The sequence below is a fragment of the Lissotriton helveticus genome, chromosome 10 (assembly GCF_964261635.1).
Source record: "Lissotriton helveticus chromosome 10, aLisHel1.1, whole genome shotgun sequence".
NCBI classification, from domain to species: Eukaryota; Metazoa; Chordata; class Amphibia; order Caudata; family Salamandridae; genus Lissotriton; species Lissotriton helveticus.
The window spans coordinates 1,120,911,053-1,120,935,466 of NC_136071.1; the positions used below are offsets into that span (position 1 = coordinate 1,120,911,053).

At 45.1% G+C, this 24,414-nt stretch overlaps 1 protein-coding gene across 3 annotated transcripts in view; it reads right to left on the reverse strand.

Annotated features, from left to right (window-relative positions):
- The window catches only part of POMGNT2 (protein O-linked mannose N-acetylglucosaminyltransferase 2 (beta 1,4-)), a 140,856-nt gene that overhangs the window by 46,690 nt on the left and 69,752 nt on the right, over positions 1 to 24,414 (reverse strand). Inside the window, exon 2 of one of the 3 annotated variants that reach the window (XM_078663902.1) lies at positions 6,475 to 6,611. The exons of the other annotated variants lie outside the window; for them this stretch is intronic. The gene's annotated coding sequence lies outside the window, so the exon portion shown is untranslated. The remainder of the gene's footprint in view (positions 1 to 6,474; positions 6,612 to 24,414) is intronic. 3 annotated transcript variants of the gene reach the window in all.

Below are 24,414 nucleotides of genomic sequence, written 5' to 3' on the forward strand. Positions count from 1 at the left end.
CCACATCCACCACCACCACATCCACCGCCACCACATCCACCACCACTACTTCCACCACCACATCCACCACCACATCCACCACACCCACCACCACATCCACCACACCCACCACCACCACATCCACCACCACCACATCCATCACCACTACATCCACCACCACATCCACACCACTACATCCACCACCACATCCACCACCACATCCACCACACCCTCCACCACCACATCCACCACCACATCCACCACCACATCCACCACCACATCCACCATCACATCCACCACCACCACATCCACCTCTAAAACATCTATGTGTGTGTGTGTGTGTGTGTGTGAGTGGCTCTGTGTGTGGGTGCAAATGCAATAAGTCTCGCATTTGCGAGAGATTAAGCTATTGGCATTGTAAATGACCACTTATTTATCTGTTTTCAAAACCAACACATCAATTAAAAATGTGTGATTTACAATGCCAATAGCTCTAACTTTTGCAAAGGGGAGACCGTTGCATTGTAAATGCTTGTTACTGTTGGTAATGTCTCTTCGTATTAGTGCCATTGCTGTGCCTGTTTTTGCCGCCCTTCCCGCGGCCCCTCCCTCCTGCCATTTCCCACTCCCGCCTCCCAGCTGCACTTCCTCTTCCATATTTACTGGCGGCAGCTGCACCGCTGGCTTGCCAAAGGCAAGCCCGTCTGCACCCATCCGCGACCTGACCGCGACCAGCGCCAGGGACCCTGGATCTCCGACCACCCTCCGCTACAAATCAGCTACCCTCCTCACACTCAACCCTGAAAGGAACAACAACTGCCAGCTGTCCAAGCGGAACACGACCTTCAGCTCAAGCGACAGCCCGCCCACCACCGAACACCTCCACTTCTAGTTCCAGACCACCCCCAGAACAACTCTAAGAAGCACCCTCCCCTACAGACATCCCTGATCTCAAACGGAGTTCACCACCACCATCGTCGACCTAACCGCGCCTCACGCCATCGCCTCCATGGACTACATGCTCATCGGAGACCTCAAATTCCACCTCGACAAACTCAGCGACCCCAAATCCACCCCCCTCCTGGACAACCTCAGACTGAAACAACTCTTCACCACCCCCACCCACAAGGCAGGACACACCCTCGACCCCATCTTCCCAGGAGGTAACAACATCCACTTCAGCCACACCACGCGACCCCCATGAACGGACCACCAACAAACCCACGCCGCCCAAACCTGCACCCCGCCCTCCACGAAGAAACTGGTGCAAAGTCCCTGGGGAGCAGCTCAACTCCACCCTCAACCGAGATGCCCCCACCACCTCCACCGACGCCACCTCGCAGCCAAGGAACTTCACAGATGAATCGCCAACTGCACAGACGAGCTAGCACCCCTACGTAACCCCAACACACAGCACCCCAGAAAGGCCACCTGGTGCCCCGCCGACCTCCAAGAATCCAGACGCACCTACAGATGTCTCAAGAAGAACTAGAGAAACAGAAATTCGTCGGAAGACCCCACCTCCTACAAGAACGCCATGACAGAATACCACCAACACATCAGATCCACCAAAGGACCCTCCTTCCCTTTGCGGCGAAAGTTATTGAGAAGACCGTCAATGTCCAACTAACAAAATTCATCGAAGAGAACTCCATCCTTGACCCCTCCCTATACGGATTCTGCAGCAACCACAACACCAAGACCACTCTACTCACCACCACAGACGGTATCCGCACTATCCTCGACCAAGGACACACCCCAGCCCTGATCCTACTCGACCTCTCTGCAGCCTTCGACACAGTCTCCCACTGCACACTCAACGCCAGACTCCAAGACGCCGGCATACAGGGAACAACCTTCGACTTGCTCCGCTCCTTCCACACCTGCAGAACTCAAAGAATCAGACTGCCACCCTTCCTCTCTGAACCCATGGAAATCAACTGCGGAGTACCCCAAGGATTGTCGTTCAGCCCCACGCTTTTCAACATCTACATGGCCCCCCTCGCCGCCATTGTCAGACGGCACGGACTCAGCATAGTATCCTACGCAGATGGCACCCAGCTCATCCTCTCCCTCACCAAGGACCCCATCACCACCAGACTCTGCTTCCAGGAAGAAATGCAGGACGTTGCATCCTGGATGAGCAGCAGCTGCCTGAAGCTCAACTCGGAGAAGACAGCCGTCCTCGTCCTCTGACCCTTCCCCTCTGCATGGGACAATATTTGGTGGACCACCGCCCTCAGCAGCTCCCCCACCCCCATGGACCATGCCCAAAACCTCAGCATCATACTCAACTCCTCCCTCTCCATGACCCGACAGGTCAACGCTGTTGCCTCCACCTGCTTCAACGCCCTACGCAAGACCTTCAAATGGATCCCCCCTGAATCAAGGAAGACCCTCACCCACGCACTCCTAACCAGCAGACTGGACTACGGAAACGCCCTCTACTCCGGTATCAACAAATCTCTGCTCCGCAAACTCGAGACCATACAGAACACCGAAGCTAGACTCATCCTCGGCATCCTGCAACACAAACACATCACCCAACACCTGCGTAACCTCCACTGGCTGCCCGCTAAGAAGAGAGTAACTTTCAAGATACTCACCCATGCCTACAAATGCCTCCACAACACCGGACCCCAGTATCTCAACAATAGAATCTCCTTCCACGTACCAAAGAGGAACCCCTGATCCGCCAACCTCGCCCTCGTCGAACCATCGCACGTCCGCAGAGCAAGAACGGGTGGAAGAACTATCTCCTACATTGCGGACAAGACCTGGAACGAACTTCCGATCAACATCAAACACGCCCCCACCCTACAGATCTTCAGGAGGACCCTCAAGACCTGGCTCTTAGACTGACCGCAGCTGCACCCCCCTCCCAGAGCCTTGAGACCCTCACTGGTGATTAGCTCGCTTAAAACCCCTGATTGATTGATTGATTGATAGGTGTCAATGTTATTAGCAAACCAAAATATATCTATTTTCTATGGTAACCAAGTCCTAACTTTAACTGTACAGATAAATATAGATATATCACACACTAGGGTTCACCAATATGTCGCTATAGTGAGGTCAGAATTTCAATACGAGGAGCGTTTTTTTGTTTGGTAATAACTATGGTGCCATTTGATAAAGATTCACAAAACATTCTTAGGAAAAAAAGGTCACCCACTTGAAATGTTTCCTGGAATGTTTGGTGGTTATCTGCCACGTGGGGAGGCAAAAAAAGGAGGGGAGAGGAGGTCCCAAACGTGTTTTCTCCAAGCAGATTCCCACAGAGATAAAAATATTTAAGGAAGAGTTTTAGAAAATAAGCATTGGCAAAGTCAATAGGTCTCGCCTTTTGACTTTGCCAATGCCTTTCGCTGACTGTTCAGCATTTAAACACAAACAGTGGCGTGCCGCCGGGGGTACCTCAAGGGTTGCCACAAGTGGAGGGGAGAGGGTGTGAGCAGCAGACTCTGTGCCTCCTCCGAGCAGGTCGCGGCATCTGTGGACCACCCGCTTGCGATCGACCCTCAATGGGCTATGATTGACAGCTTGGAGACCCGCAGAAAAAATACAACCAAAAGTATGGCGAGAGGGGGTCAGGAAGAAAAACAACATGGACAACGGGAGGGGGAGGGAGCATGTTAAACACGGACAACGGGAGGGGGCCGGAACAAAAGAAGTAAAGTGTGAGCAAATCCTCTCCAAATCCTCTGTGGAGCTCTAACGTGGAATGACTTTAACCTACACGTCAGTCCTAGTAAGATCAGAACTTTAATGCAGTTCTGTTTCTACTGAGGAGGCTGTAAGCAACTCTTTCGAGGGCTGTGAAGTGCAAAGAAGGCCTTTGTCAAGCCCCAGGCTCGATATCCTTGTCCACCCGATATGGTAAATCCTTGCTATTAAGTGAAAGGATCACACATGCTTATAAAATGGTTTTTATAAAGAAATGAATTGTAGGAAGTCGAGCTGAACAACCAATAATGCCAACATCCGCAATGCATTGTTGACTCCTCCCCAGCTCACATTTACATTAGTTGCAGCAGTGTTTGTTCAGGTTTCAGAGTCTCTTTGTGTCTTGCTGAGCCTGGGAAAACTGGACTGATTTTCTAATCTGCACAACAGGACCTGGATTTATGTACTGCTGTTTTTTTACAATGTCGTTGGATGAATCTTGTGTGACATGTTCTTTAGCAAGGCCATAATAAGTTATGCAACTTTGCAAAATGTCTTCAAGATTTTTTCTTTTACATCCTTGGAATGACGTTAACCTGTAGCATAGTTGTGAGAAGTACTGTAAGGATGTTTACACAAAAAGTTGTGATTATCCTCCATTATTTCCAATTTTACTTTAATTCTGATTTGAGCAAATCAATGTTTCGGGAAATCTTTTAAAAATTTGGAAGTTTGACTTGTCTGTGTGCCTACTGTTAAAAGGAACGAGAATAAAGGAACAACCAAAAGTACGGCGGGAGGGGCGGGAAGAAAAAACGGGGGGGGGGGGGTGGAGCATGTTTAACACGGACAACGGAAAGGGGGTGGCGACAAAAAGAATGCGGACAACCTGAGGGAGCGGGAGCATGTTGCACACAGACAATGGGAGGGCGGAAGCAAAGGGAATGCGGACAACAGGAGGTGGAGGAGCAAGGTAAAAAACAAGCTGAGGCAAAAGAAAAAGTAGTGCGGGTACCAAAACATATGGCCATATCGAAAGGATCCATGCAGCAGGGGCAGGGCAGAAACAAAACAGCCACAAGCGGGACAAATGTATTCTATCCGCGAACCAAAACAATGGCATTTAGAAAGGCGGAATAAGTAACCAATCACAAGCGGTGGGCGTGTGGTGGGGTCTTCTAACTTCCCAGAGACATTACAGCAAGCCTCGCAGAGCAGCGCATGCACGCTGCTTCTAGGCTCGACCTAAAAACAGCTGAACAGAATTACACCAAATTTGCCTGAAAGATAGATCGTTACTCAGAAAGCCTACTTTTGTGATTTTGTGTAAATCCATTAAGCTGTTTTTTTTATTAAGATTCAAAAGTTAGTGTTTTCTGGACGTGACCTAGAGAGCTGATTGACAGGCCATCACATCAATAGAAATTTTGGGGCTGCCATTTTAAAGATTGAGGGACTCAGTCCCTGTGTCCGGATTTAAACAAAAAAAAAGAAGAACAAAGGAGGCAGGATGGGGGTACTCTGAGTCTCTGACATGATGGGGTGACAATAAAAAAGAGAATTGTGCTGCGAAATTTTTATTGGCAGTAAAGCATCAATTAATGGAGTTCTTTCCCTGTAAAAATGGTTTTATGGGGTTTTTATTATTGTAGGGTCATTCTAGAGTCCTCAAATGCAGAATTTTCTTTGAAGTAATAACTGGATGCGCCTTTCCCACCTCCCAGTGGAAACAGGATTATCTGATATATAATTCATGAGGATCAGGCAGCAGACTTCACAAAGGCTTTGATGAGAAGATGGCTTCTCTGCATCCCTGAACCCAGAGTCCAGGGAGCAAGCGGCTCTGCTCAGGCCTCCTGGCTACAAGGCAGCGGCTACCAGCACACACCTCGAACTAGCCCACAAGAGAAAGCAAAGCGGCACTAAAACATCTGCTACCAAAGGACAGGGGCACGCCCACATTTCACCATTCAGGTATTCAATCATGGCAGGTGGCCAACCAACATGTTTAGGTGGAGATCGCTGCCTTTCGGCTTCATGGCTCTATATGACGCAGCTATTCATTTATCCTACAAAATGGCACTTGATCCATCATGAAAAGAAGGATGAAAGGTCAAGTCGACCTTTCCAAGCACTCAAATGTAGTAAAAAAACTACGTTTTCAACCACTGTGCGACCTCGACTTTTATTAGTACAGGAACTTACATAGGTTCCCTGCGGAGATTCAAACCTGTGAGCTGCAGACTGCACACAACAATGTAACTGTGTTTACATGTCGATCTAGGCAAAAGGTATAGGACTTTGTTGCCCATATCTCAGCATTGACAGTTTTAGTACAGTAATAAGCTGGGGGCACAGGCTCAGACAGATGGAGCAGCTCAGGATCACACATACTATCAGAGGGGAATGAGGGGATATAATTCTTACTTCCCGGTTCCAGAGTTGAAAACTCAACCATTAAACTAAACCAATATCATTGCATTCACCGACTGAGCTATCTCGGCGCCTGCAATCTACACAGAAGGCTGGTGCCCAGACGTAGCAAGCATGAGCCAGCAAAAATCAGAGACTGTGGCTGGTGGATCTACCGACACTCATCGGATGTTGAACTTTAAATGTTTAGTGGATGCCAAAAAGCAAAAATAACTGTGACAAAGATAATTCGAAAAGGAGCGCTGCATTATATAACACACAGGATACTAAAATATGTAAAAAAATGCGAATAACAAAGGTCTGGGAGGGAGCAGAGGGAGATAGGAGCTACTGTTATGTACAGAGATGCTAGGCACAAACACAAGACAGCTAGAGAGAATGCACTGGAGGACTCACCAGCGGTGCCCAGCAGCTCAGCAGCCCAGCAGCCACACCCTCAGAGGTCCTCCAGGAAGCATCACCAGCAGATACCGGGGATCCTGTCCACGCTTGTACACGGCGTGTGGTCCAGCCTGACCGGATGCCCTCTTCCTCTGCGGATCAAACAAAATAAATGAAAAATGTGTTTTTCTTTTTCTGCAAAAGGTGGAGGTGGGGAGCAATGTCTTCCTAGATTGCCATTTGCCCTCCCTCCTCCCCCTCAAAAATACAAACAATCACTGTCAGAGCAGAGCAGCTGCCGCACCATCTGCAGGAGGGAGAGTCCCCGATCTCACCTCTCCCCGCCAGCTCCCAGAGGTCCCTCCCCGGGCGCCCTCCTAGAGGTCAGCGCCGCACCGTCTGCAGGAGTGAAGGTCTCCGGTCACCCTCGGTCTGCCGGGCCTCTCTCCGCCAGCCTCCACAGGTCAGCCCCGCACCGTCTTCAGGAGGGAAGCCCCGCTCTCCCCCTCTCTCCCCGGCCCCGTCCCCCCAGCTGCTCGCCTCAGCTCCCAGAGGTCACCGCTGCATGCACTGATTTTCTGCAGCGCTCCTGCGAAGCCACCGAAGGGCAGACCGTCTGGACAAATCTCGATCTTTTTCCAAGAAAAAAGCCTCACGCGCTTCGGCGCAGCAGCTGCCTCTGTTTGTGGGCGGCGGAGGAAGAAAATAAATCCGAGAGGAAAGCTAGAAAAATGCCCATCACCCCCGGAGAGCCGGCTGAGTGGCACTAATCCCCGTGAGGACCGGGGCTTTTCAAATCCGGCACAAATAAAAGAAGCCGTCCTCTCGGCATACTCCACAACTGGGGCAAGATGAACACATGGTTTTAGAAATGTTTCTAGAAGGTTTAGACATGAGTCACAGTTGGTTAATGAGAGGCTGAAAAGAAGGGAGCAATGCTTTGCCATCTGTGAAGTGTATTTAGATGATTTCCCTGTGCTTGCTTACTATGAATATCAGCCAGGGTGGAGTTTCAACGAACAGCAAACACGCATGCTGGGACTTGTAGTTTTACGTTTGCTATCAGAACTAATGGCTGTAAGTTGCAGTGTGCCGTTATAAACCGGTCACAGGATGCTTGTTTCCGGTCCAGGGAGGACCTGGCTTGGCAGTTTGGGCTGGACTGTTCCCATGAGGCACAGGGTCAAAACTGATTTGCACATGGCTGGGTCCAAACTGGGATGGCGTGGTGAGAAAAAGAACGATGGATTAAACCCAAATCTTTGTGACTAGGGGTGAATGGATGACATTGTTCAGCATTCCGTCCATCCATTGTTCCTTTTTCATTTGTCGCCCCAAGTGGGAAGGGTAAGCCCAGACGTGGGTTCGAGCTCACTACACCACTGGATTCAAGTACGCCTGGTTGATGAGGGGTGATACCCCAAAATCGGTCCCAGGAAGCTGGTTTGTGGTCCAGGTAGTACTTGGCTTGGCAGTTCGGGCTGGACAGTTCCCATGAGGTACAGGGTCAAGACTGATTTGCATATGGCTGAGTCTACGTGATGAGCAAAAGCTCTGTCGTCCTAGGTGGGAAGGGCATGCCCAGACGTGGATCCCGTGCTCACTGCACCACTGGATTCAAGCTAGCCTGGCTGATATGGGGTGATGCCCCAAAACCGGTCCCATGAGGCTAGTTAGTTCAGACTGGACTTTTCCCATGAGGCACAGGGTAAAGACGGATTTGCATATGGCTGGGTCCAAACTGGAGTGGCGTGGTAAGCAAAAGAACAATGGATTAAACCCAGATCTTTGTGACTGGGGGTGAATGTTTGCATTGTTCAGAATTCCGTCCAACAATTGTTCTTTTTGCAAAAAAACACAGGTACACGTTGAAAAGTCACTGCCTTCCCCGTGTAATCAACAAAAACTGCAGGTTGCTTGGTTTGAGAGCTAGAGTAGCAAGTACAGTTAATTCAAGGGAACAAATAACACATTTTCACATTTATTTGTGCTTTGAACTACAAAGCTATGCTCACATCACTAATGATCAGTGTTAAACATAGAAATGTGCCCCGATTACCATTTAATTCTCTTGTGTCTGCAGTATACTAAATGAGCGAAGGCTGAGGCGTGCCTTCCTCTCTTCTTCTTGGCATTCCCTAAAACGCAAATTATGCACCCGCCCTACTCTAAATACATTTGATGAAAGATAAAAGAGCTATTACACCCAGAATATATAATGACTGTGCACTGCTGAAGCATAAGCGATCAATATTCTGTTACAAATATAGTGAATCAATTATTCAGATGATGAGAATGTCTCCTCATACAGAGGGATTCACAGTTTAATATTTTCTCTTTTGGAAACAAATATACAGTGTTAAGTTTTCCTCTTTTTTTCTGGGTTTCAGTACACAAGATGGTTTAAAATAATTTATTCAAGCTCATAATGATGAAGCTGTTAAGTTGCTACAGCAGCAGCAAACTAGCAGAAGCCTGCATCTTACCACTTCTGTGTAAGGAAGCTTGTGGAAATTTGTTAAATAAAACATAGTTCACCACATTTATTGTGGACATCCCCGTCAAATTGCATTTTGGTTCTACAATGAATGGATTAATCAAGCACTCAACAGGCAACATGAGTATCTGTAGTCCCAAGGTATGTTTGCTGGGCCTCATGTTAGATCAAATGAAAATAGAGGTTAGATTGACTGGTCTAACTCAGGTACCAGCTAAAAGACAGCTGGCCAGGATAAGGGAAATTCCCCAGGCTAGAAAGAGAACTAATGGAGAAAAGATCTTTCTGAATGGGCTATAACTATGCAGTTCGAATAGCATCTGTTACCACGCATGCCAAAACTACACGTGGCTTAACAACGCGCCAAGACCACGACTTTGTCGTTACCACGAGTTCCATTACAAAGCAAGTCTACGCGTGAATCAACAAATCCCTGCTACAGAAACTCTAGACCATCCAAAGAACCGCAGCCAGACTCGTCCTCAGCACCCCACGACATGAGCACATGATCCAACACCTGCGAGACCTCCACTGGCTCACTGTCGAAAAGAGAGTAACCTTCAAGCTACTCACCCACGCCTACAAATCCCACCACAACATCAGACCCAAATACCTCATCAAAAGAATCTCTTTCCACACACCCAAAAGAAACCCCTGCTCCGCCGACCTCGCCTTAGCAACTACCCCCCGCATCCGTAGAACCAGAGCCGGGGACGAGCCTTTTCCCACGGCGCAGCCAAAGCCTTCGGTGTAATGACTTATGTTGTAACGGAACTCTTCATAACATCGCAGTCGTGGTACTGACTGCGTTGCAAAGGCACTACAATGTAATGCTTGCGTTGTAATAGATGTTTCCCATGCAGTACAGGAATGGTGAGGGAGAGGGGGAAGGAGATGATTATAAGTGACTTTCTGGAACATGATATACCAGAAATGATCCGAAAAGGATAACACACATCCTTTGAAAAAGGGTGAAGGTATTGCTGAACTGGGAGGGAGGATATAGTATTGCTCTGAAATCCACATTGAGTCATTTAGTTTATGTTATGTTATGTTATGTTATTTAAATTTATTGTGCGCACAGCTACTCCAGCCAAGGAGCGTCCCGGCGCATAGACAAGGAGGAACATAACACAACAGGAAAAGATAGGAGAACTGTAATGATTTACTGTAATGTCTAGCATCCACACCAACTACTTGTTATTAATTAAACTTCTGTCATGGATCCAATACATTTTCCAAATCAGAATACATGCTGTATTGTGTGCAGTTCGGTGAAATGTGGTTGCAATGATTATTGCGGATACAGACACTCACCCACATTTTTCTATGTGTTCTCTTAACAGTGAGTAAACCCTTGCCTTGCCTATTGATAGCCATACCCAGCCGTATAGTTAATTTGAAAAACATCAATATAAATATTTTGAAATAAGTGTTTAACTATTTTGTTTTGAGCCTTTATTATAAATATTATAAAAAAACACAAAACTTAATCTGGATCCTAAAAGTGAAACTTGGAAAACATGGAAGGATGGGGGTAATTTTGTGATCATGAAATTTCTTTTTCAGATGATCAAAATTAGGTCCCCCCTTCTTGAAGGGATAAAATATGCCTAATAGTAAGCAGTCCTTAGTCCAGGGTTTGATGACTAGTTGTCGATACAAGTATAGGGGTAGCCTGTGAGAAAGGTGCAAACGGTGTGGTATATAACACTGCACACACACCCACGATCCATATGTTTGTACAAGCAAGATACGCTAGGTTACATACAGGATCTGCAGGATCAATATGATGGGTGTGATCCACATTTATGTATGTATGTGCTGTTTATAAAGCTCAATCCTAGCCAAAAAGCAGCAGAGCGCTGTGCAGGTTTAAAGGCACATATACAATCATAGAGTAAATCAAAGAGAGAGGTCCTACATTCTGGGAGGGAGACCAGACTGTTTACTATGTCATGCTGTAGTGTTCTTTAAATAGGGGTGCCTTCAACCCTTTGCTAAGTTGAGGAATGGTAGGTTTTCATGTAATCTGTGCCCTGAATCAAAGTTAGAACATAAACCAGAAATGTGAGAAAAGGACCTGAGATGCATCTTCTCCAGGCAGGTATTGGGGCCACTGAAGATGCCCTTGCAAAAATGTTGTCTCCAACACCTCATGTATTTCATTCTTAACTGTGCAAGTGACAAGAGTTGTTACATCCATGGGGTATTCCGTAATTTAGAAATAACGTGTGTGGCTGGCATCACCAGGGAAATGAGGAAATTAAACTACCTTACAATTAATATTACACAGAGTGTAACTTTCTGTTGTGCATTGCAGACCTTGTTATCTTTATTAGCAGGCTGCTTGAAATGCTCCGATTATTAAAAGGCACCTGTAACAAGAAGGCAGTGAAATTAATACAAATGCTACAGAAGGAAGGGGCGGGGGAAGCAAAGCTAGCAGCCTATCGTGATTAAGAATTTGTTGACTGACACCCTGAAGAACTGTGATTGGCCCAAAGTCGGTATCAGCTTCTGGCATTGTTGACTAAAGAAAGGACAGGCTAGACTGACTGGCTGTCATTATCGGTCATTGATGTCAAGGGGTTTATGAAAGACGTGGTGTGTTCAATGGCAGTCTTTAGTGGAAGGCAGGTCCAGGGTTTTAAGAGGTCCAGGAAAAGGACGGAACCAGCTATTTACAGTACACAGTAACTTTAAATAAAAGAGGGCAGGGCTAGGGTCTGTCCAGCAACTCAGATCCTTGGGGCTCAGAGGACTCGGTAATTTGTGAGAAAAGTATTACTGATACCCTTAGCTGCCAGAAGTCTGCATACCACAGACACTTCTCAGTGACTGAATGTTAAGAATCTACTACTTGGGGTTTCAGTCTCCAAGAGTAGCAAGTTTGAGCTGTCAATGGTCAACCTTGGAAGACAATGTAAGTTTACAACCTGAGATGGAGATAACCTCGTACGACTATGTAAGGTTCCAATCTGAGCTAGAGATAACCTAAGATGACTATGTAAGGTTACAACTTGAGATAGAGATAACCTCAGACTACAATATAAGGTTACAATCTAAGACAGATAACCATGGACAACTATGTAAGGTTAAAACTTGAGATAGAGATAAGCTGGGACGACTATGTAAGGTTACAACTTGAGATAGAGATAAGTTGTAACCTTACATAGTCGTCCCAGCTTAAGATAGAGATAAAATGGGACAACTATGTAAGGTTACAAATTGAGATAGAGATAACCTCAGACTACTATATAAGGTTACAATCTAAGGCAGATAACCTCGGACGACTATGTAAGGTTACAACTTGAGATAGAGATAAGCTGGGATGACTATGTAAGGTTACAACTTGAGATAACGATAACCTGAGACTACTATATAAGTTTACAATCTAAGGCAGATATCCTGGGACGACTATCTAAGGTTACAACATGAGATAGAGATAACCTCAGACTACTATATAAGGTTACAATCTAAAACAGATAACCTCGTACGACTATGTAAGGTTACAATCTGAGATGGAGTTAACCTCGGCCGACTATGTAAGGTTACAACTTGAGATAGATATAACCTGGGATGAGTATGTAAGGTTACAATCTGAGATGGAGTTAACCTTAGACGACTATGTAAGGTTACAACTTGAGATAGAGATAACCTGGGATGACTATGTAAGGTTACAACTTGAGATAGAGATAACCTCAGACTACTAGATAACGTTACAATCTAAAACAGATAACCTCGGACGACTATGTAAGGTTACAGTCTGAGATAGAGATAATCTGGGATGACTATGTAAGGTTACAATCTGAGATCAAGATCTCAGGTTGTAAACTAAGTACTACTATGTACATTTGTGTTTATGTCCATGTGTAGGTATTTGTAGAGCGCACTGTTACTCAACAGAGTGTCCTGGTGCTAGGCTGAAAGATCGCAGTATGGGAAAATAACTTGGGGGCAAGAAAACAGCCAAGTTTTTAGTTTTACATTTACAATCTGAGACCGAGATAAAACATGAAAAACGTACAATCATTTGCAAAGACCAATTAATGTTTTTCCTACACAAGCACAAAAAGACTTATACAGAAAAGTGAAATTGGATAGTAAACTTTGGATCCCGGCAAAAGCTCATTAATTTAGAAAAAACGTGGGATTTCTTAACTATGTCGCTAAGCCAGCTTCTTCCACATGTGAGGCACTAAGAAACTACACTCCCCTACTCAGTGCCTGCATACCCTCGTGGGTGACAACCCGCGCTCTACAAATCTGCCTTACATTACACTGCCTTGAAAGCATTAGATTATTGTACAGTTAATATTTACTGGCTAGTCATTAATCTTTGAGTGGTCAGTTAGAGTGACATACACTTCCTTCATTTTAAATATGGTATACATTTGATGTCTTTTTCCTTCAAGATGTTTGGTTTATTGATGGAGAAGCGTGGCTCAATGGTTAGAGCGGCAGACCCTGATGCAGAAGTCTGGCCCGGGACCAGGGTTCAATTTCCGCCTCTGCGGCTCTTGGACTCAATTTCCCCGGACCTGATAATTCTCGCCTCGGTGCCTATTCTAATCATGGGTCCCACTCTGTGACTCTGGGCAATAGCTTGCTTAATCTCCACAACGGCCCCAGCAGCGCTTGGATGCCTGGCTTCACCTTGGGGGTGCCCAGGAGTGGACATTTCACAGGAAAGCCAGGATGGGTTCAACAGCGATATGACTACAGCGCTACGAGACCTCTGGGTAGAAGTGCGCTATATAAATACAAACACATTTACATACATGTACTATCAAGAGCACATTGTCTGATTTCATTTGTATATGTTAATGACAAAAAAGGCAATTCCTTTCTGTGTTATTACTTTTCTATATGTGACCGACAGGCCTACACGTTAATATGACCTTCTAACATGCGATAGTGACACTAATGATTATATATGTACACCAGTAAGCTTATTTATAACTCTCAGTTATTTATTAGTTCATCAAATTTTAGTTAACATTTTTTTTTACATATACACACCAAATGATCATGTACCATTTCAAGACAGTTATATACTCGAATACATGATGCTACACTGAGTATACTCAAATCCTATACATTAAACATTATAAAGTGGACATCTCGTATATGTTAATGTCATTCATATTTTTGATTTTTTGACTTCCATTTTATTTCTTTGATTAGTTGCGATATTGGTAATGCCTTTCGAAATAGAAATCGGATGAAGGGCCACCTGAGTCCATAAATGCATTGGGGTAATTGAATAGTTTAATAACTGGAATAAAGACTATGAGAAAAACGTGATTTTTAAAAATAAATAAAGTAAAAGAGGATCATAGTAAGATAATTGTTTACGTTCTGATTGCACTCTGGAACATGTGTATTAAGCCCATTGGGCTAAAAGGCAGTGCATTTGGTTACTTTCCTGGCAGTGCCCGGAAATGTTATTGTCTATTTCCCCAACTGTATATCTCTGCAACCCGAAGACCTGTGCAGGCGGAACATCAACACTCCTGTACCCTGCAAGTAACAGGAAACAATACATAGAAAATCAACCATGCAACCAACACCGAGAAGACACTCTATGTATATGGGCTTCATCACTCTCACAGCAAATCTTCAGTCCTAGCAACAAGAAAACAGCACAACACATTAGACAGTATTATGTGCACCTATCAACCAAGTCAGATACTCAATAAACTGGCTATCAATGAGCTCTCAGCAGCACACACAGTAAACAAAACAAACAATTGTGAACATCTCATGGAGCTGCACTTGAGAGCGGAGAGCCGAATGGATGCCACCAATATTTGGTAGTGGGTGTGCACAAGACTAGGTAACCGACAGCATCCCACAGAACACATTACATAGTTCAAATAGTCCATATTCGTAGAGTGCAGTGGTGCATAACAGAGTAGTGTGGGGTAGAGTGCATTGGCATACAGTAGAGTGGTGTGGAGTAGAAATATGTAGAGTGAAGTAGCGTACAGTGGAGTGACGCAGAGTAGAGTCCAGTGACGCAGTGTGGAGTGGCGTGGGGTGGCGTAGTGGTGCAGAGTAGACTACTGTGGTGTGAAGAAGTGCAGAGTATAGTGGAGTGGGGTAAAGTACTGCCATTACAGACAACACATCTTCAATTGAAATGACCATTACATTTGCACAGACATACAGTTTTACTGATAAAAGTATACAGCGCACAAACGATAATGTTTGGAAATGTCAACACCTAGAGTTTGGTTTGCTTTAATCATAATAAAATATTTGTTTCCATCACACTTCAGGATTACCAAAAATGTGCTTCATTTGTGCTTTTGTAATTTCGATATATTTTGAAATATCACAGTTCATTTACAGGCATTTCGGTTTTGTTGTGTGCTAGAAAAAAAAAAGCAACATCATATAGTCTTCCTCAATAACCAGCATGGCTGGCTGATCCTGCCAGTAGCATATGCTTGACTCAAAGATTAAGCCATGCATGTGTAAATAATGAAATCAGTTATGGTTTCTTTCATAGCTTTGCAAAAGAAATTGGACGTTTTCCACGATTATTGTTTAAAGAAATGCCTTATGGTTAATTTGGACAAGACCAAAATAATGGTGCTGGGGAAAGGAAAGGGGGTCTTTAAGAGTCATCTGGGAGAGTCAAAGTTGAGGTGGTGAACAAATATAAATATGTGGTTATTTATTTCAATGCTGAATTAAACTGGAGGGACCACATAGAATCATTAAAATCAACGGCACTATCCTCAGTATGGGGCCTAAAACAGTTCAAGTGGAAATATGGAGGGCCGTCTTTATGCCCCATATTATCGCAATGGTCTACCAACAATTCCAGTACGGGGTGGAGGCATTATCCTTAGGCGGTCAATTGGATTGTAATTCGGAGGAAGGTAAATGTATGATACAGCTCCTTGCTCTTCCATTATTTACCATGATCCAGCCTGTGAGGGCAGAATGCCAACTTACTGCCTGGAGTTACCAGGGGCTGCAAGCTACACTGAATTTTTGGCAGAGACTGAGTAGAGAAGGGACCTTAAAATATCACATTTTTGTAAATAGGAAATAGAGGAAAGCAAACTGAAACAGGCACCCCAAGTTAGACGCAAGCTAGCTAAGATCGGAGTCAAACTATCATTAGCGCCAGAACAGTGGAAGTCAGTGCAGCCGATCCCCAAGCAGGAGCTACGCGCTATTATAAGTAAAAATGCTAGAGAGGAGGATTTGCTCTACTTGAGGAGTAACCTGTCCACCCAGTTCTGGAGCAATGATGACACGCTCCCTTATATCGAGTCCCTGCCAAGCCCTAAGCTTAGGAATGCAATATTGAAATTTATGGTTGGACTTGACCCAGGCAATGCAGATATGAAGATACAAGCTGCAATGAGAAATGAACAGGGCTTGTGCACATGTTGGCTGAAAATAAAATGCAGCGGGCCATGTATTTATTGGATTTTTTGTGGCTCCTAGATGAACAGAAGGAGTTCTTCAAACTTCTTTTTATTGCTTATAAGATTATTAATAGGGATCAGGCCCTCAGCCTGATGGCAAATATGAGATTTTTAAAATTTATGTACAATAGGAAGATTTTTAATTGCCACACAGTAGTCATTAAAAGAGCTGCTAATATAACTTGGGAGGGCCCAGAGGGTTGGAATGAGATTGTTTCTTACTTGACGTTTTTAATGTTCTGTACGTATGCAGAAATGGGTATTTTACCTTTATTTAATCATTTCTATTTTATTCATGATTTTAAAATATATTTATGGATTTTTTTTATAGTAAAGTATATAGACTATGGCAGGAATAATCAAGTAATAATTATTACTACCTTAGAATATGGAGACTTAAGGGCGATTAGCACAGGCTGGCGTTTATTGCATTTGAAGCACTGCTCGGATTTGAATTATATGTTTTTATTTGTTTTTGACTGGCCTCTTATTGTATTGATGCACCATTTGTTCTGTTCGTATTTCAACAATATGTTTTTACTGTGTTGTTGTCTTTTATGGCTATGTCAGCAAAATAAAGTATACCGAACAGAACTGTAGCCAGCATGATTGTCACATAAATCCTCTCACTTTAAAGTGAGAGAAAGCGAAGTAAACGCCAGGCTCCTTGGAAGACACAGCCGGACATTTGACCTCCGTCTTCGAATGCACAGCAAATGTGTCAAGATAAGAACAAGATTTTAAAGCCTGTTTACCGTAATCGAGCACTGGTGCAAAACAGTAAATAGGGTTTGGGTAACAGAAGAAACGACCTCAAGCTGGACATCCTAAAACAAATATAACCAGCAAATGGAAAGCAAGGAAATGTGAGCTATAAACCACAAAGTCAATGGTAAGCAATGGGTGGAATGCTTAAGCAGGGAAGTTTTAAGAGTATCTCCAAGATGTTGTGAGGAAACCAGATAGCTGCGCTGTCTGGTAGGCTTCGACCTAAACAAGCATTTACAATGCAACGGTTTCGCCTTTGGAAAAGTTTGAGCTATTGGCATTGTAAATGACAACATTTTTATTTATGTGTTGGTTTTGAAAACAGATAAATAAATGGCATTGTCATTTACATTGCCAATAGCTCTAACTTTTCCAAAGGCGAAACCGTTGCATTGTAAATGCTTGTTTATAATGAAATTACTTCAACACTTGTAAAACATTTTTGTGACCTGCAATATCTGGGGTCAAACATGTGCATCCCATATGGAGGAGGGAAATTCAAACGCTACATGAGAGCTCGAATGGCCATTGGTTCCATGGTCTCCTACTCTTCAGAGGAGGCTTGGCTGGGGGCCCCCCTGCGCCCGATGCGGCGCTGCTCCCTATAGGCACAGACCACTCACCTCTTTAGCCAGTGGGGGTGGTCCCTCCTGGGCCAAGCCCACAGGTGCAATTGCTCTTGGGTTCCTGAACAGATTCCTCTGCTTATCCACACTATGGGGTCAATTAGGATGGCGGACGGATCGCCACCGCCATGCAGGCGGTGGCGATCCGTCCGCCATCCTTGCCGTCCACCACCTATTTCCCCCCGCCATATTACAATGGCGGGGGGGACCATGGCGGACGGGAAGACCGTCCATCGCATTTCCGCCGCGGTCGCCTTGCGACCGTGGCTGAAAAGCTCTAATATGGTGGCGGTGTCTATCAGACACCGCCAGCCATATTAGGATGTGCTGGGGGCTAAGCATTTCCGTGGCGGCAATGCCGCCACGAAAAGGCATACGGTCCTTGCTTTGGGGGGCCCGTTGCGGGCCCCCAGGGTGAAGGGGGGGTGCACATGGGGTACCCCCTGCATTTGCATTCACAATGCGGCAGGCACCGCGCGGTGCCTGCCGTTTTGTGCATGCAAATGCACAGCATGCATTTTTGCGGCGGGTGCTGCCGCCGCAATGTTAAATATACGGGATGTGACCGCCAGGGTGGCGGTCACATCTTAATTCCAATGGAGGGAACGCCGCTGCCCCTGCGGACGGTCCCTCCACCTCGGGGGTGGCGGACGGACGCAGGTCCGTCCGCCATCATAATCGAGCCCTAAGTTCAGGCTCCTCATGAATGGAATGGCCCAGCCTGTCTGGTGTTGGGGCGCAGACGGGTGGGTTATGAAGCAGCACTCTATAAAGCTTTATGGAATGATGATTGGGTATTATCACCTTGTGAAAATAATAACACATTTGTATGTTTCAATGCAATTTTCAGCCATCTTTGAATGCTCATAAAATGCAGCCTCCATTTCCAACGTCTTCAGTTATGAAATATCGCCCGGTTACTTTTATGAGTGGGTTTATAGAAATCCGAAGAAAAAAACGGGTTGCCTAGAGCCAAGCCAGTTGCAGAAACAAAACAGAGGGGCAGAGAGGTTTCTTTTCGTATTCAGTTCTAAAATAAATGCGTGTAATACAGAAACAGACATCTCTCATGTACCACCAGGCATGTAACGTGCACTTTACGCACACGTAAAGCCAGAGTGAAGCCTCGACCAGTCCATGTGTCTATGATCTCAGGAGAGCCAAGGTCGAGGCTGCAGAAGGCGGAACCCTCTACGTCCACCCACGAGACACAAGAGAACACCCTATTTTCTTCTTCTTTTGCAATTGTGGTTATATAGTCACCTTCACACCATTCCTCTACCAACCATAACCAAAGGCCTTTGCATTGCCACTGGGGTCCGTTTTGTCCAACTTCCTGGTCAGCATACACCCCTCTCGCTTCCATAAGTTTCTCATTTACACTTGCCTGCTATAATTAAGCTGATAAGACACGGCCAATCTAAAAATTAGCCGCATCCTCATAACAGATACCTCTTTGTGTCAGCAGATGCGCGTGGAAGCTCAGCAAGTAACAGACTAGAGCCGCCTAGAATTTAAGACAGGAAGATGCGTGGTAGTCCACTCATAAAACCCTATCTTTCTTTTTTTTCACTTCCTCGACCTCTCCTCCATCCCCGGAAGGAGCATGGAGAAGCTGGTTTATTTAGGACTGTCGCTGTGACCCTGAACACAAAGTCATCCTACTCTGTCGCCTTTATTATCGCAACGGACACAACCAAGACATTTCCACCGACCTGCTCACCAGCGAGCACAGAGCAGACAGGCTCCCCCTGCAGTTTGGCACAAGAGACAATATCACCTCTACACCCACAGGCGTTGTGTTGACTCCGCCTTGTGCAAAGAATCACCTTCAAGGAAACATGCATATCACAAATCAATCAGCAAAACTAAACCAGAATTCAGAGAAGGCGAATTTGCTTCATGTGTCCCAAGCTGCCACGTGGAGGCCGTCTCCTGCACTCCTTGTCACTGACCCACACTTCCACATCCGTGGAACGGCCTTATCAGTTGTTGGGACGACACGCTGGAACAACCATGAAAATGTAGTGTTACGTAAAAATTCAAAATGCCGGCTAGCAATTGTCACCGAAATAATGGTACAAGAGCATGGCTGCCATTAATGTAGCCGGTGCAGTGGCGCCAAGGCCCTTGGGCGTGAGGGCCCCACTACACCCCAATTGTGAGTGTCTTTTCTTTGCTTGCTTTAGAGCCATTGCCCCTTTTCTACACCACTGTAGCCAGGTTTACACCATGTTGGCAAATTTTGCACTCTGCAAAGGTTACAAAGCTGTCCGAGTTTACAAACTTTCCTGCCATTTTTTATTTTTAACAAACTTTCAACAATACAAATTCACAAAGATTACAATCTTATGCAAAACTTTCATAAAGTAGTGAGACATTACCCGTTGCAACATTCTTTACTCCTAATAGAACCTGTTGCTTCTTTTTTTTTTAAGTCCTCACACTATCTCTAATCACAAGAAGCCGGCACTTAAGCGAGCGTACTGTGGCTGCCGTACATCAATCAAATTGGGCATTCTTCTTCTAGCAGATAGTTTGTTGGGTTATTGCGGACTCCTTTGCTACCCGTGAATACTGCTATAAGAAGATGTAATCATTGGACAGATCGGTAGCAAGAACAAGAGGGTTTGACCTATATAAGGAAACATACAATGGATCTTATCAGCCAATCCCCCCTCATATCTTGTCCTCCTACCTGTCCATCCTCTCAAAATATTTTGAGAGAATAGAACCTGTTTCAAACCACCTGAATGAGTCCAGCCCCTCATCTCAGAATCAACTCTAAAAACACTAACTGGCTACCGTCAAAGACCACGAGATCCTGACTGACAAGTCATCAATTTTAGAATCAGAAAGTCAGTGGCTGCAACTTAGAAGGGCAGTGGCTTCAAAAGGGTTTGAGGCGCGCTGCTGCAACACAGGTGGCTTGGACAACTAGCCAAGTACAGATGTGATACCTCTCACGTCTACAAATGCAACACTAACACGCAAAGCCTTTTATGAACTGTCTGCCATTTTAGAAAATATACAAGCTAATGCCTGCAGCACAATCACACATTCTGAAACACAATATAACCCCTCGCTCAGCAATGCACTCAAAAACAAGTGCAATTAATATTCCCAGCTTAACGCCACAAAATGCTGCACACATCCACTAACATCGTACGCAACATCACCACTTACACTTCACTACTGCACTACACCTCAGTGGTGTGGTAAATAAATAAATAATACCTCTATTTTTGAATGGATAAATGAATAACAGATAGCTCAATAAATAAGAGTCAAGATTCGAGGTAGTAGGAGTTTTGCAGGTTTAATACAGCATAAGGACAGGAACAGGATAACCTGCACAGGAATAGGATGGCAGCGCTGCCGGGGGCAGGATCGGAATCGGCGTAACATTTAATAACAGTACACGAATATATATACTTAAAACAGTTGCATTACAATACATACGATAGGCGGAGCAGTGGGTGTGGCCAATAGCAGTCGCGAAAGATAAGGGTGAAAGTAGGTGTAACAGAGGCGTATACATAGACATGTGATGCAAACGTAACAGAATATGTCATGAATGGGGCGGAAACATGGAGGGGGCTACCTAAGGAGTCGGGACCTCTGACCTAATGGTGCGCGCAAACTGACAATGACGTGTTACTAGAAGAAGCTGGGGGCTATGAACTCTGTGCTAGGAGCAGAGACTGAAGTCTGGAGAGTCAGGGCGACATGTACCTAAGCAGTATCTAGTATCTGATGTTTAGAGAACATGTTGATAGAATCCAAAAGTTATCGGGGTAAAGGCGAACAGACTCTAAGACTGGAGCATGCATTATTCTACATGTAGTGCGTGATGAAGAATATTAAATGAGCATTAATACAGTATTTCTCTTACATGGAGACGTAAAGGCTAGACAATGACGGAAACTATTGATGCGATTCAGTAGCTTTAGGAATGCAGAGAAGGAGGACTGAACTGATAACTGGAATCATAACATACTCTTGGCAGACTCAGAGGCAGAGCCAGGCTGAGCCGGGCACTGCGAGGCAGGAAGTAAGTGAAGGGTCGAGGATACAGGTGGGGGCTGTATCGCTCCTCAGCGAGGCTTCAGGAGACAGGAGCTGAATCTGGTGTCCAGGCCCTTTTGAGGCCTAGAAACGGGGACTTTACAATGGAATAACGTGCACACTGAGAAACGTGGCAACGTAACTTTACATAGGCCTGATATTCGTAGTATTCACGAGAACTGGAAACTGACATACTAGAGGTGGACACAACTGTAATTGCGTCTTTAATCGAACATAGGGAATACATATGCATATTAATCATGCACAGATAACATATGATGGAGGACGCGTAGGGACACAGAACATGGCAAAATTTACTTTTCCACATTCCCTCCTTGTCACTACGTTTCCATCAGGAAACATCAATATTCATGATACCATCTATCATTTCATACAGTATCATTTGCTCGTCTCGAATTTTCTTGGAACGGGATTTAGAACGGGGCTTGGGACTAGGAATACAAGAGGTAGCACAAATGCCGCAAATCGCAGGGCCACATTGTATACAGAGGCAGCAGCTGAATATGATCGCTACTGCAATACCTAGAAAGGACAAGACTTTCCATCCCCAAGCGGAAATTATATTCCAGAACCAACCGGACCATGTCCAGGTGCCTGGATCTTGGTGTAACAGATGGGCAATTTTATGGAGTCTGGTTATAGCTGAATAAACAGACGGCGCGTTATTTGGAATGAAAATGCAGCAACTAGATCCGATGACTCTACAGGCCCCGCCCCTATCGGCCAATATGACGTCAAGGACGAGACGATTCTGTAAGACGACAAATCTCATAGCAGATTGCTCTTCAGTTAAGTTACCTAGAGCAGAGGCAGTCTCATTAACTACTGCTTCAAGGGTTCTGGTTAACCTACGAATTAGCTTGCTATTCTGGATAGGTCCTATAAAGAAGAAGAAACCTCTATTGAAATCTGTATACTGTTCTAGAGCAGTTTCAGTATAATCGACAATGGGGGACTCAATCTCCCTTCTATGTCTAAGGTGTACTAGATGTGTGTTTCTATGATAATCAGATGGGGCTAGGAAAACAGGTGGCAGTAGGAAGGCAATGTAACAGGTTCCCTCCCAATCGAGGGGCAGACGAACATATGCGGTCTGACCACAAATAAAATAAGAATGACGTGAAGCTTTGAAAATAGATTTCCCACTGTCACTATATTTGACAATAGTAGTACAATCGCTATGTCCTACATGTACGGAACCATTATTTCGGACACATAATTCGCCTTTGACTGGTAGTACTGAAATAGCAGGTAAGTCTGGAGTGGAATCCGACTGAACATTCAGGACCATGAAATTCGAAGAATAATTACCTAAATTGTAAACTTCATTTTCTAGATCTAACCCTGTTCTGTGGGGAAGACCTTGCTTGTCTGGAAAACATGTACTGTTAAGAAAAGACATATCTGTTGAGGATGACGTTAACGTGGACCATGCTCCACACGAACCATTATGTGAAAATGGATAAGGAAAGAGTGGCAGAACTCCCTTCGGGGTCTGGAAAGGGGGGAGTCGACCACACACCCAACAATTTGTGGCATTGCTGGTCTGGTGTGAATAATGTAACATGCGGATAAAGGAATTGTTACGCATAGCGAGGCGGTAAGAGAGTTCATGAGGAGGCAGATCACTAAACGTGTGCTCTACTGTAGCATTAGAGGACTTATTTACATGAGAAACTGGAAAATACAGATAAAACGCATAACTGGTGCAGGAAATCATAACACTGAGAAATAATATGAAACATAGAAAAACGATACAACGGATTGAGTTTTGACTTACTCTCTCACTATGGGGGTCTATTTTATACATGTCAGAAACCGGTCTAACCGTTTCACCTAGGGGAGAACTTAGACAATCAAACTGGCTGACTTATTTTACTAGACCTTAACTTGAGTTTATACTCCTGTTGCGGAGTTTTCTCTATCAGGGAGGGTGCAGTATCATTGTCTTTTGCGGGACAGTCCTTAAGAATAGTACTTTGGCAGTCTTTAGAATCCTCGGAAATGTTCTTTGAGACAGGTGCCAGTCCATAAAAATTTTTAATATGCGAAAGATGCACCCAGCCTTTGCGTCCCTCCAACTTCACGGCTGTACGGGTGGCCAGGAGGACCTGTCGGGGCTCCTTCCAGCGAGGCTCCAGCGGACTTGAGCGATCGAAATTTCGCACTAGGACCATGGATCCGGGAACGATTTCATGCGGTGCCACCTCGGTATTGTCTGGAAATGCGGCGGCAACCTGTGAACGACAAGAGTTGAGGGCAGACATCAAGGAAGCTAGGTAATCTGTCAGCATATTACTTGAAACATCGGTAATACTTCGGGGTCTAGGAGTACCCCACATGTTAGGGGGGCGGCCGAAAACGACCTCATACGGGGACAGACCTGATCTGGAATGTGCGACCATGCGCATATAAAACAAAGCGACTGGCAGACCTATGAGCCAGTCCACACCTTTCTCTTGACAAACCTTTGCAATTCGGATTTTCAGGGTCTGATTATGTCTCTCTACAAGACCGGCTG